Consider the following 13,038-nt stretch of genomic DNA (forward strand, 5'->3'; position numbering starts at 1 on the left):
CCGCTTACAGATTTTTCCCCCTGCCCTGTTCTGGAGTGAACACAGGGTCTGGGCTCTGTCCCTGAGCTTTTGTGTTCAAGGCCTGTGCTCTAGCACTTGAGCTACAGCACCACTTCCAACATTTTGCTAGTTCTTTGGAAAGAATAGTCTCATGGACTTTTTTTCTGCCCAGGCTGGCTTTGAACCGAGATCCTCCAGATATTAGCCTCCTGAGTAGCTAGGATGATAGGCATGAGCCACCAGTGCCCGATTCTTTATTATTATTACTTTTTTGTGTGTGTTCAACTTTGAGATTTGCATCTAAAACTAGAGAGAGAGTTTCAGTGTTATGTGTGATTACCTTGGCTTTCTCCTGTTTAGTAGCAGAACCATCGTAGAATGTTCTGGGCTCCAAGATTCCAGGGAATTTTTTGAAGAGTCCTCAGAGTTGACAAGCAAAAGGTCCAAGGAGTGGCCAGCGAGTGTGCCGCTCTTTCGGACTACATTAGCTTTTTTAAAAAAAAACATTTACAAATTTTTATTTTTTGTCAGTTGTAGGCTTGAACTCGGGGCCTGGGTACTGCCTTGAGCTCTTTTGCTGAAAGCTAGCACTCAACCACTTGAACCACAGCAACACTTCTGGTTTTCTGGTGGTTCATTGGAGATAAGAGTCTCAGAGACTTTCCTGCCCGGGCTGGCATTGAACTGTCATATTTAGATCTCACCCTCCGGAGTCGCTAGGATGGCAGGTGTGAGCCACTGGTTCCTGGCTTTCAATCTTTATTTTAAAATCATTTATATTCTGTTCATGAAAATTGTTATTTTTCCTTCTACAGTAAATCCCACTGAATTGAGCTCTAGAGTATCAATGGGGGACAATTAAATGAATCCATGTTTCTCCTGAGCTATGTCAAATGGAAAATTAGAAAATCTATAAAGGAGTCTATGACGGATGAATGTCTGATCTTTGTTTCTTTGACAGTGCGGGATTTTGAACTCGGGGCCTGTGTGTGCTAGGCAGGTGCTCTATCACTTGAGCTAGGTCCCCAGTCCGTCTTTGATTTTTTTTTTCCTTTTGGCAGTAATTGGGTTTGAACTAAAGTCCTGGTGCTTTCTTGCCTGAGCCACACCTGCAGCTCTCTTGACTCTCTAGTTTTGAGATTAGGGAGCATCACTTTTCACTTAGACCTGGACTGGGATCCTCCTGCTGTTTGCTTCCTGGCATAACAGGCATAGGTTCCCATACTCAGCTGCTTCTCTTACCATGGATTCTTGTAGACTTCTCTGTCCAGGCTGTCCTAGATTGTAATCCTCCTGTTTACATTCCTTTGTGCCTGAGATGATAAGCACCTGCCACAACACTCAGCTTTTCTTGGTTGAGATGGGGTCCTGCCAACCTTCTTTATCCCCAGCTGTCCTTGAACCAAAAGTCCTTTCAACCTCTCAGGATAGCTAGGATTAGAGGAGTGAGCCACTGTGCCCAGCTTGGTTGCATTTCTAAGATGTGGAAAACTGAAAACTGTGGTATAGAAGCCCATGGAATCATAAATGTATTCCAAGCACAAGTATGAAAGTTCACTTTCAAGTGTTTGCTGAAATAAAGCTGTACATATTTTTCATCTCTTATGAAGTACTTGATCTATTTTATTATGTTCATCCTGCCTATACAAACCTATGTATAAAAAATAATAAAACTAGTATTTTAAAGTTTGTACTTAAAACACACATAGAAAATAACCTGGAATTTTTAAATGAAAGATACAATAAATTAGTCAGGGAATAACCTTAACGGCACCAAATCACAGTGTAATATAAATAGAAATGAATTAAAAGCTTTTTATTTTGATGAGAATCTATATCCTTATTATACTCTAACATTTTCTTGAATGTAATAATAATAATAATACTGGTCCTGGCACTTCAACTCAGGGCCTGGGCACTGTCCCTGAGCTTTTTTTGCACAAGGCTGGCATTAGGCTTAGGCTAGAACTATGAAAATCTGAATACCAATAAATCAACTCTTGCATATTTTCAAGTTCTTTTCTGACCCCAAGAACCAGCACTGTGGCTGTAAATCCTGATAAGGACCTTGGTTTGAACTCCCCACAGAAGAGCCCTGTTTTAAGCAAGGTGAGCGACCACTCAGGAGTACTTGTCTGTTTAAGAAATAGGGACCTGGACACCATGGCTCATGGCTGTTGTCCCAGCTACTCAGAAGACTCAGGATCAAGATTCCAGCTGAGGCAGGAAACCCCACGAGACTCTTATCTCCAGCAAACTACCAGGAAATCGGAAGTGGTACTGTGGCTCAAGTGATAGAGCAGTCGCCTTGAGCAAAAGAAGCTCAGAGACAGTGCCCATACCTCGAGTTCAAGCCCCAGGACCGGCACAAAAAAGAAATACGCACTGAGAAAAAAATAATGGCAAGTCAATGAATGAAATAATGTTCATAGTTAAAAAACTGAAAGTTGTTCTGTGTTCTTTATTGTTTTTCTTATTAGGATTGATAATTCTTATTATGTACTCATAGTTGATTTTTGTTTTGGTTGCATTTAACAATTTTATTTTTTGTGGGTTTGAAAAGGTCATACAAGGAGTTTACCATGTAGTATTTCTATCTCTGACCAGTGTTTCTTTTTTTAAATGGCTGGGGAGCTTGAACTACGATTCTGGGCACTGAGCTTTTTTGCTCAGAGCTAGCACTCTACCACTTGATCCACAGTGCCACTTCTGGCTTGTTTTGCATGTTTCATGGGAGATAAAGAGTCTCACAGACTTTTCCTGCCCCAGCTGGCCTCGAATTCTACTCTAGATGTCAGCCTCCTGGGTGGCTAGGATGACAGGCCCATGTGAGCACTGGTGGCTTTGATTGTGGTTGTGATGATAGTGGAGGAGTCACGGCCTATGGTTTTGCCCCCCTCCCTATCCCACTAAGCCTTTTTCTTCTTCTTTCCTGTCCCAGCCGAGAAGTTGCTGTGTCTGAAAGATCAGGACTAAAATGAGTTCCTGCAGCAAGCCTGCTTGAAGTTAGACTCCACCTAGAAGACCATGGCGGCCTCCCACACCAAGCTCAACCTTCTATGCTGTTTGTGTGCGGTGGTAACTCACAAGTATGTGGCTACATGCCTCCTCCACTCCCCCTTGGTAGGTCCTGGACAGAACATTCTAGTGCCTTGTTTCAGTGCCAGTACTAGGGCTTGACCTCAGTGCCTCATTTCCTCCCTTGGCTTTCTTGGTCCTGGAGCTCTACCTCTTGAGCCTCATCTATGCTTCCAGCTTTTTTTGTGGCTTCATGTGGGACAAGAGTCTCTTGGTGGATGTATCTGCTTGAGCTGGCTTTGAACCAGGATCTTCCGATCTCAGCTTCTTGAGTAGCTGGGATTATAGGCGTGAGCCACTAGGTTCTGTGTTGATCTTTCTCCACATCCTGCATGCGCTTTTTGCCTATTTTTAAGTTCTTAGCTCCCTCCTGTAGGCAACCATTGACCTCTTAGTCTGAGTTATTCACTTATATGTTCCTTCTTAGGTGGTGGTCGATGGACTGAATGTACAATGTTTAATTTTTATTCTAGTTCCACCTGCTCACCCAGCATTTAAGGATTGCTCCAAACTGGGATGTGTAAGTACATGTAAAGTGTGCCCCACCATTTTAGGAAGTTACTGCAGCCTGTGTGACGCCACACATACAGTCCTAAATGAGCACATACTGTGGAGCAATGATAACTCTGACTTGGGCCATTTCTGGAGACTGCTTGATTGTAAACTGATAAAGAGTTAAAAGAGAGTCATCTTGAATTATCTAAATATAAAGTTTGAGATTATGGGGAGTTGTAGAAACTTCAAAAACGGTTGTGTTTTGGTGTGAAAAAGATCAGTCAGTCTATGTGCCAAAAGTGGGATTTGAACTCGGGACGTCTTGTCCACTCAAGACTGGTACTGGACCATGTGAACCACACCTCTACTTCTGGCTTTTTGCTGGTTATTTGGAGATAAGTCTCTCAGATTTGTCTTCCCCAGGGCTGGCTTCGAACCTCCTTCCTCAGATTTCAGCCTCTTGAGGATGACAGGTGTGAGCCAGCAGCTCAGCACAGGTGTTATTTACAGTCTTAATGGGATTGTGATCTAAAATTCTCCCCTCCTACCCCCATTCTTTTTTAGCACTGTGTTTTGTACTCATATGAGCTAAACTTGCAGCTGTTTTTTTTTTTTTTTTTACATTCATTGATTTTTGAATGAATTCTTAAGTGTATTCTTTGGGTTGGCCTGGACTGTGATCTGCCTGTTTGTGCCTCAGAAGAACGTAGGATGGCAGGTGAAAGCCACCACTGCCTGGCTCCTCTTGCTTTTTGTAGGTGCAGCATGCCAGGTGGAAAAGCAAAAGTAAGGTCAAGCATTAGAAAGAAGGTTCTGGTAGCCTTTGCAATGGAACCAAATGACTATTTCCCCCCCACCCCACCCCAGCCCCGACTTCTCGCCCTTTTTTTTCTCATGGACATCTTTAGCTTTGAAGGCCTTCTTTGGTGCTTCCTGCCTCCCTGCCTGCTTTTCCAAGCCTGTGTTCTGTGTTTTCTCTTGTATAGATGCTTGAAGGTAACTCGGATGATTGCCTTGCTTGCCTCCCATACCACCAAGCTCCAGGAGAGTGTGCCTGTCGTTGAGGTAAGGTTTTTCTTTTTTCTATTTTTGCTGGTCTTCAAGTTTGAATGCAAGGCCTTGTGTTTGCTAGGTAGGCGCTCTACCACTGTGTCATGCCTCTAGTCCTTTGTTTGTTGGTTATTTTTCAGATAGAATTGATTTATGAATGATACAGCCGGACTAGATCTCCTTTTATTTTTTAACTTCAGGACTGTGATCTGCCTGTTTTTACTTCACATGTAGCTTGGCGGGCTTGACTGTGGCTGGATACACAATACTTCCCCTAACCATTGGGAGTCTCATGAACTTTTTGCCTGGGCTGGGTTAGAATTGTTATCCTTGAAATCTCTACCTCCCAAGTAGCTAAGATTACAGTATTGAATCTTGCCCAGTCTTACATTATGTATTGGCCCCAGTATTTAATTGCCTTTTTTTGTTTGTTTTACTCTTGTCTTCTGGCTTCAACTCGGTGCCTGGGCCCTGCCTCTGAGCTTTTCTCTCAAGGCTAGTGCTCTACCACTTGAGCCTCACTGGTTGTCATGTGCTATCCTTCCACCTGATTGGCCCTCATGTGTTGTTATGTTTTGTCCTTTGCATCGGGAGTTTCTCATAAGTGAAAATGGAGAAGAATTCCAAAGCCTTTATGGGAAAGAGGAAGGACTTGGGGCCAGGAGAGGATTTTTGTTGTGCTGTGGCCGATGGTTTTCTTGTTGGGAGTTTGTAGATGAATTGCTGAGCTAGTTGGAGCTGTTCAGTGGACAGAGAAGAGGAGGACATAGCTTGTATTCTGGGAGAAGGAGTGCTCCTGACTGGGTAATAGGCCGTGGCAGAGGCCATGGTGACTTTGCTTTGGAGATGGGGTTTCTGGGTCCTTTGTGTTCTCAAAGTGCTTCTCCAGTCCTTGTTTCTTCCCCTTCCCCATGCTTAACAGAGAGAATGGGAATAGATTTCTTTTTCTTCTTTTCTCTTTGAACCTTGATCCTCTGATCTCAGCCTCCTGAGTAGTTAGGATGATAGGCTTGAGCTACCAGCACCTGGCTTTCATATCCATTTTTAAGAAATACAAATAAACCTGTGGCAAGGTAATTTCATATAAGAATTACTGATTTTCAATCTATAGGATCATTAGTCAGTAGTGGCACGTGTGTGTGTGTTTGTACATGTGTCTGTGTGAGTGTGTGTATGTTTGTATACATGTGTAGGTAATGAGGTTTGAAATCAGAACTTCCAGCTCTCATTTGGGTTTTTCTGATCATTGGTGCTCTACAACTTGAGCCTTGTTTCCACCTCAGCTTTTTGCTGGTTAATTGGAGATAGGACTCTCAGTGGGCTTTCTTGTTTGGGCTGGCTTTGAACCTTGGTTCTCAGATCTCATCCTCCTGAGTAGATGGGATTACAGGCGTGAGACACCAACACTCGTTTCCTCTCCACCCTTTTTAAGGTAGTTTTTTTTTTTTTTTTTTTTTTAGCAGATTTCATTTTTCCATTTTCTTACTTAAAGTACTTTGAGTATCTTCACCTTCCTTTCCCTCTTCTTCTCAAGTCCTCTTCTTGGTGATTCTTATTCCATGCTAATCCTGTTTTCCAATCATGCTATAAGAAAAGCAGTGTTGCCAGTTTTAGTGTGTGTGTGTGTGTGTGTGTGTGTGTGTGTGTGTGTGTGTGTGTTATAACTTTGGAGTTTTACACAAGCAATCTGTTGCCATATTTGAAGCAGCCACTAGAAGTCACTCAAACACTGGGAGGGCGGGGGGGTGGTGGGAAATGTTCCCATAAGTTTGAGAGCTTACCCTTCCATTTCTAGAAGAAATACTGGGTGTGGCATCATCTTTTTTTCTCTTTTTAGTACCTGAAAAAACAGAGCTCCATTATGTTGGTCTTTGTTATGATTTCAGGTTAGCAGGATGAACTGTAAGCTGGCACCTCCCCTCCGGAAGAATGTTGGCTCATCATTTTTGTACTTTCCAGGTACCATGGCACATGCCTATAATCCCAGCAATTCAGGAGGCTGAGATCTGAGGATCGTGGTCCAAATCCAGCTAACGCAGGAAAGTCTCTGAGATTCTTATCTACATTGGACCATTAGAAAACTGGAGGTGGAGTTGTGGCTCAAAATGATAGAGCACTAGCCTTAACCAGAAGAGCTCCGGGACTATACCCAGGCCCATGTTCAAGCCCCACAACTGGCCAAAAAAGTCTTGCACCTGATCTCAGGGACTCAAGATATTAGGGAGCTCATTGTGAGCCCTAGGTTTAGAGTTCTTGAGACCTGGGAGACTGTTCTACCTCAGGCTGGCTTTGAACTGAGATCCTCACAGCTAGGATTACAGGCATGAGCTTCTGGTGCCAGCCATCACAGTTTGCGTTTGTCAGTGAACCCATAGGGGAAAAAGAAAGGTAGAAAATTTTTACAGGACAAAAAAAATCATGAAATAAATGGAGCGACATCACAGTGGTTGGGTAGGAAAACCTGATAATATATATTTTAAAAAATCCTCCATGAACGCATACATTTTAATACCAATAACTTGTTTTCTGGTGGTTCATTGGAGAAAAGAGTCTCACAGACTTCCCTGCCCAGGCTGGCTTTCAACCATGATTCTTCAGATCTGAGCCTCCTGAGTAGCTAGGATTATAGGCCTGAGCCATTTGTACATGGCTTCTGTTTTGACTTTGGATCGTGTGATAGCTGAATTTGTTGAGAATGATAAAAGCAAGCATGAATCATGATCACATTTTACTATGGTGAATTAAAACCTTGTCACCTTGTTGATTCATTTCTTCTGTTAATCTGTAATATGCAGGAATGTCTCATCTGGGAAATTTCCATATTTGAATTTCCCTTTTGCTGGAACTCAAAAACTTCTCATCAAATAATTCCTAAAATATATGCTTCTTAATTTGTTATATTGATAAAATTCATCTCACTTCTGAACAATTTTCAGCCCTGTTTTTTCTGCTATAACTATTTTCTTTTTGCCAGTCTTGGGGCTTGAACTCAGGGCCTGAGCACTATCCCTGAGCTTCTTTTGTTCAAGGCTAGCACTCTACCACTTGAGTCACAGCAGCACTTCTGTTTTTTCTGTGGTCCATTGGAGATAAAAGCCTCATGGACTTTCCTTCCTGGGCTGGCTTTGAACCATGGTCTTCTAGATCTCAGCCTCCTCAGTAGCTCGGATGGCAGGCATGAACCACTGGCATCCGATATCATTGCTAGATTTTTTTTTTTTTTTTGCCAGTCCTGGGCCTTGGACTCAGGGCCTGAGCACTGTCCCTGGTTTCCTTTTGCTCAAGGCTAGCACTCTGCCACTTGAGCCACAGCGCCACTTCTGGCCGTTTTCTGTATATGTGGTGCTGGGGAATCGAACCCAGGGCCTCATGTATACAAGGAAGGCTCTCTTGCCACTAGGCCATATCCCCAGCCCCATCATTGCTAGATTTTAAGGCTCATATATTTGATTGCTGTGTGATTTGGGAAGTTAGCAAAGCATCACATTTAGTTTTGTATCAGATGAAAGCATCTTGGAAAGTGAGTTGGTGCCAGGCAGGAATCTCACCAAACAAAGCTAAATCAGATTTATTCTCTGGAACAGAAAAATGCAATTTACAATAGCTTTCTTGTTCTTTTTATTTTAGGTGGTCTGGAAATGCTTTTTAAAAAGAGATTCTGGGGGCTGGGGATATGGCCTAGTGGCAAGAGTACTTGCCTTGTATACATGAAGGCCTTGGTTCGATTCCCCAGCACCACATATACAGAAAATGGCCAGAAGTGGCGCTGCGGCTCAAGTGGCAGAGTGCTAGCCTTGAACAAAAAGAAGCCAGGGACAGTGCTCAGGCCCTGAGTCCAAGGCCCAGGACTGGCAAAAAAAAAAAAAAAAAAAAAAGACTCTGAAGAACAAATAAATAAATACTAGGAATACCTAGTATGCTAAGAATTGTAGTTATGATAATTGCCTTTTGGGGGACAACTTTTAGATTATTTTAGCAACTAAAAGGCCCCCCTCTTTTTCTTTCTTTATTTTTCTTTTTGGTGCTGGTATTGGATCTTGAACTTAGGCCCTGGGTGCACAATGTGTGATTTAAAAAGTAATGTTGCTGGGGTAACATAATATAGTTCCATCTTCCTTTGGAATCAGTGACATGAGGGTTTAAAATGGTCCCTTTGCAAGGTGCTGGTAGCTCACCCCTGTCCAGCTACTCAGGAGGCTAAGATCCAAAGATCGTGGTTCAAAGCCAGCCTAGGCAGGAAAGTCCATGAGACTCATCTTCAATGAACCACCAGAAAATTGTAAGTCGTGCTGTGGCTCTTGTGGTATAGTGCTAGCCTTAAACACATCAGCTAAAGGGCAGCATCTAGGCCCTGAGTTGAAGCTCCAGTGCCAACACCCCTGCAACCCAAAACCCTGCTCTTCCAACCTTGAAATTAAAATCTACAAAATAAGATAAGCAGGTACTGTGTGACTCTTGTATTTTTGAACATGCAACATAAAGGAAAAGAAGAGAGGGCAGGGCTTCTGTCTCATTTCTAAAAGACATTATTATATTTTAAGTCCTAACTATGGCTAGTTCTATTAAATAGATGGAAACTACAAACTCCAGTGCTGTCGGCTGGCTGAGTATTGCAAATGATCACTTAGGGCTGGATTGCCTGTGCTCAAATTGCTGTTATGAAATCAAAAGCCATTTTGTAATAAATGTGAGCAGAAATGGTGGGGGTTTTGGCTTTATCTGAAGTCACGTGACTTGCACAAAATGGTTCAAAAGCCTTCAGAGGCTGGTCATTCTGGCAGGTACAAAACTTGGGATCCCTGTACTGAAATAATATGTGTAACACTATTTTTTGAATTTTTTTTGGCAAGCCTGGCATTTGAACTCAGGGCTCTTGTGCTTACAAATACACAGGCAAAGCCTTTATTATTATTGTTATTAATTATTACTATTATTGTTGTTATTATTTTGGTTTGGTTTTCAGATAGAGTGTTGGATTTTTATTTCTCTTAGCCCCAGCTGTTGTCAAATTATAATCTTCAAAAAGAAGCTTCTCTCAGTCAGCTAGAATTACAGACACTCGCCACCATGCCCTATTTAGTGGTTGCAATGGGGGTTGGGGTAGGGAGTGTCTGGCTAACTTTTTTGGCCAGACTTGCCCCAATTCTCCCAGTATCTACCTTGCACAGAACTGGGATTACAGACGTAAGCAAACATACTCAGCAATATACCTGCTCTTGATCCTGAAAATATCCTTGTTCACATTCAGTGGGGCAGAGTGCTATCATACTACCTATTCAGGAGGATGTGATCTGAGGATTCTGGTTCAAAGCCAGCCCAGGCTGGAAAGTCCATAACACGCTTATTTGAAACCTACCAGCCAAGATCAAACAAACCAAAAAAATGTGAACCCATGGCTACAATAGCATCAGCCCAGCTACTTGCTAATTCTACCTTGTATGTTACTAAACCAAAGGGACAATTTTTTTGTCAGTCGTGGGGCTTGAATTCAGGCTTCAGGTGTAGTCCTGAGCCTCTTTGTACTCAAGGTTAGTGTTCTACCACTTGAGCCACAGCACCACTTCCAGTTCTTTGGTGGTATATTGGAGCTTAGAGTCTTGTAGACTTTTCTTCCCAGGTTGACTTTGAACTATGATCCTCAGATCTCAGCCTCCTGAGGATTCGGGATGATAGGTAGGAACCACCATTGCCCAACTGGGATCTGTTAAGAATGAACGGCCTTATAAGCTCCAAGCCCTGAGTTCAAATCTCCATGGCACCATAAAGCAGAAAAACAAACCCCTAGCAATAGGGGTTTAAATAGGATGGTTGGTTTACTCCTCATATAAAGACTAAGGACGTGTGTGTGACATGGTTCTGAAATAATAGACTCTCTCTCTGTCTCTCTTGCAGGCAATTTCTCTCTTAACTGAATTAATTCGGGAGAATTTCAGGAAGAGCAAATTGAAACAGATCCTTCTGCCCACACTCAGGGAGCTGCTGTATCTTGTGGCCACTCAGGTGAGACTGTTAGCTGGACTGTCTCATTCTCCCTGACATGTACACACACACTGGGTTCACGCTCTCCCCACAGGGCTACTGAGGGGCCTGAGTAGCATCCGCCACCAGTGCAGCTTCCTGCTTGCTCTCCTCTCTCTCCCCTTTCTCCCTCTCTCTCACCCTTCTCTTTCTCCACTCTCTGTAGGTGTCACTCTTGCTCCTTGGCTAGTGTTCTACCACCTGAGCTATGCCTTCTGTCCCCACTGTCCATTTTATTCACAGTTGGGTGCAGTGCAGCAGATTCTGAAGCCTTGTTCATTTATTTATTTATTGGTTCTGGTCTTGGGGCTTGAACTCAGGGCCTGAGTGCTCTGCCACTAAGCTACCATTCTCCACTTCTGGCTTTTTAAAGCCCATTCCTTGGAGATCAGAATCTCACAGACTTGTCCTGTCTTGGGCTGGCTTTGAACTGCAATCCTCAGATCTCAGGCTCCTGAGTAGCTGGGATGACTTGCGCGTGCTACTAGTGTGGGGCTGGGACTGTCTTTTTATTTTCTCCTTGGATGAGTTCATGTCTGTCTGCCTTACCATCTTTCCTTCCACTTCACTTTAGGAGGAGAAAAAGAACTCTTGAGAAAGCTGGCCATGAACACAGTGGTCATGAGATGCCTTTGGGAAGGGATAAGGCTCTGGGCCTGTGTAGACCTCCCCCAAATCCGAATTGCACCTTCCCTTCCCTCCCATCAGGCACTAAGGCACCAGAGAACAGAAAAATGAGTGAGCTTTTGATTTTTATTTCTGTCACAAGGGACTTGGACCCAGGGTTTCTTTTGCTCAAGGCTGGTGTTCTACCTCTTGAACCACAGCACCACTTCCCCGTTACCTGGTGGTTCATGGGAGATCAGAGTATCACAGACTTTGCTGTCCCCACTGGCTTTGAACTGCAGTCCTCCAGATATCAACCTCTTGAGTAGCTGGAACGACAGGCATGAACCACCCGCACCTCACATTTTTAAGTTGAGTGTGATTTTGCCTTTGAATGTGTTGGTAAACATGATGTCAATGAGGAGTTCTATGCATTTTTGGTTCAGGAACTCAAACCCAGGGCCTTGGTGCATGTTAAGTGTTGGATGGCATTTTTGAGCTCCCCCTAAATTTTGGACTTTTCAGTTTTTTGCTATTTTGAGATTGGTGAATGCTATTTGCATCATCCCTCCATCTATCCATCTTTTTTTCCCTCCTTCCATCCATCCATGCATTTTCCCTCCTTCCTTCCATCCATCTATCTCCTTTTCTCTCCCTTTCTTTCATTTTTGTGCTTGGGCTTGGGCTTGAACTCAGGACATCCCTCTTTCCCTTGGCTTTTCCCCCTGGGAGGAGAGCCTGGCACTCTCCTTCTTGCACCACACCACCCCTCTCTGCTTTTGGCTGGCTGGCTGGGGAGATGAGTCCCTACCCTGGTTCCTGGGCTCACTGGTGGCTGTGATCTGCCCTGATTGCAGGAAGACCACGTGGTGAACCACATGGCTGCAAAGGTGATGGAGAATGTGTGCACTACAGGGGTTTAGCAGGCCCAGGGCTTCATCATGGGGGAAGTGGGCCCTGCACTGTGGTTCCTCTTCCACCATTACACTGTGGACGCACTAAGGATTACTGCCATATTGGTAAGTTTTGCAGCACCAGTCCAGTTACAACTGCCCGTAACCTACCACTAGCCAAGATGCCAGTGTGCCAATCATGGCCATGTGAGCAACTCTTCTCTGAAAGCTCAGTTGTGAGACTTGGGAATGGAGCCGGGTACCAGTGGCTCATACCTACTTTGCTAGCCAGGAGGCTGAGATCTGGAGAATCACAGTTCAAAGCCAAATTGGCTGGTAAAGTCTGTGAGACTCTTATCTCCAAATGAACCACCAAAAAAAGAAAGAAAGAAAAGCCAAAAATAGAGCTGTGGCTCAAGTGGTCTAGTACCCAGGCCTGTGTGAAAAAGCTTAGAGAGAGTACCCAGGCCCTGAGATCAAGTCTCAGTCCTTGAGCTTGAACTCAGGGCTTTCATGCTGTTCCTAGCCTTTTTGGTTCAAGACTAGTGCTCTACAATTTGAGCCACATTGCCACTTTTGCTATTTTTCCCCCTCCTTTCTGGCTTACTTGAAAGAAGTGTCTGATAGACTCTTCTTCTCTGGGGTAGCTTTGAACCACCATACTCAGATCTCAGTCTCTTGAGAGTACCTGGGATTACAGATGTGTGCAACACCCACCACTGCCCAGCCTGAGAAACTCATTTGAAAAAGCCTCTAAGCTTCTGCAGTCTTTTATTGGCTGTCCGCTGTTTTGTGCACGTGACTCTGGTGACTTGGAGCAGAGGATAATGAGGTGTGAAGATTTGCATGTGTGGCAGTGTACATTTAATAGGCCGGTGGACAAAGACAAGCCATTCTC

General features: G+C 43.8%; 1 long non-coding RNA gene across 1 annotated transcript; it reads left to right on the top strand.

Moving 5' to 3' along the window:
• Nucleotides 1-5,586: 5,586 nt before the first annotated feature.
• On the top strand, nt 5,587-12,973 carry LOC125366814. Its single transcript, XR_007213979.1, has 3 exons — nt 5,587-5,758; nt 6,238-6,268; nt 12,962-12,973. It is a non-coding gene; the product is annotated as an uncharacterized LOC125366814 (long non-coding RNA).
• Nucleotides 12,974-13,038: the final 65 nt, after the last annotated feature.

The sequence above is a fragment of the Perognathus longimembris genome, chromosome 18 (genome assembly GCF_023159225.1).
Source record: "Perognathus longimembris pacificus isolate PPM17 chromosome 18, ASM2315922v1, whole genome shotgun sequence".
NCBI classification, from domain to species: domain Eukaryota; kingdom Metazoa; phylum Chordata; class Mammalia; order Rodentia; family Heteromyidae; genus Perognathus; species Perognathus longimembris.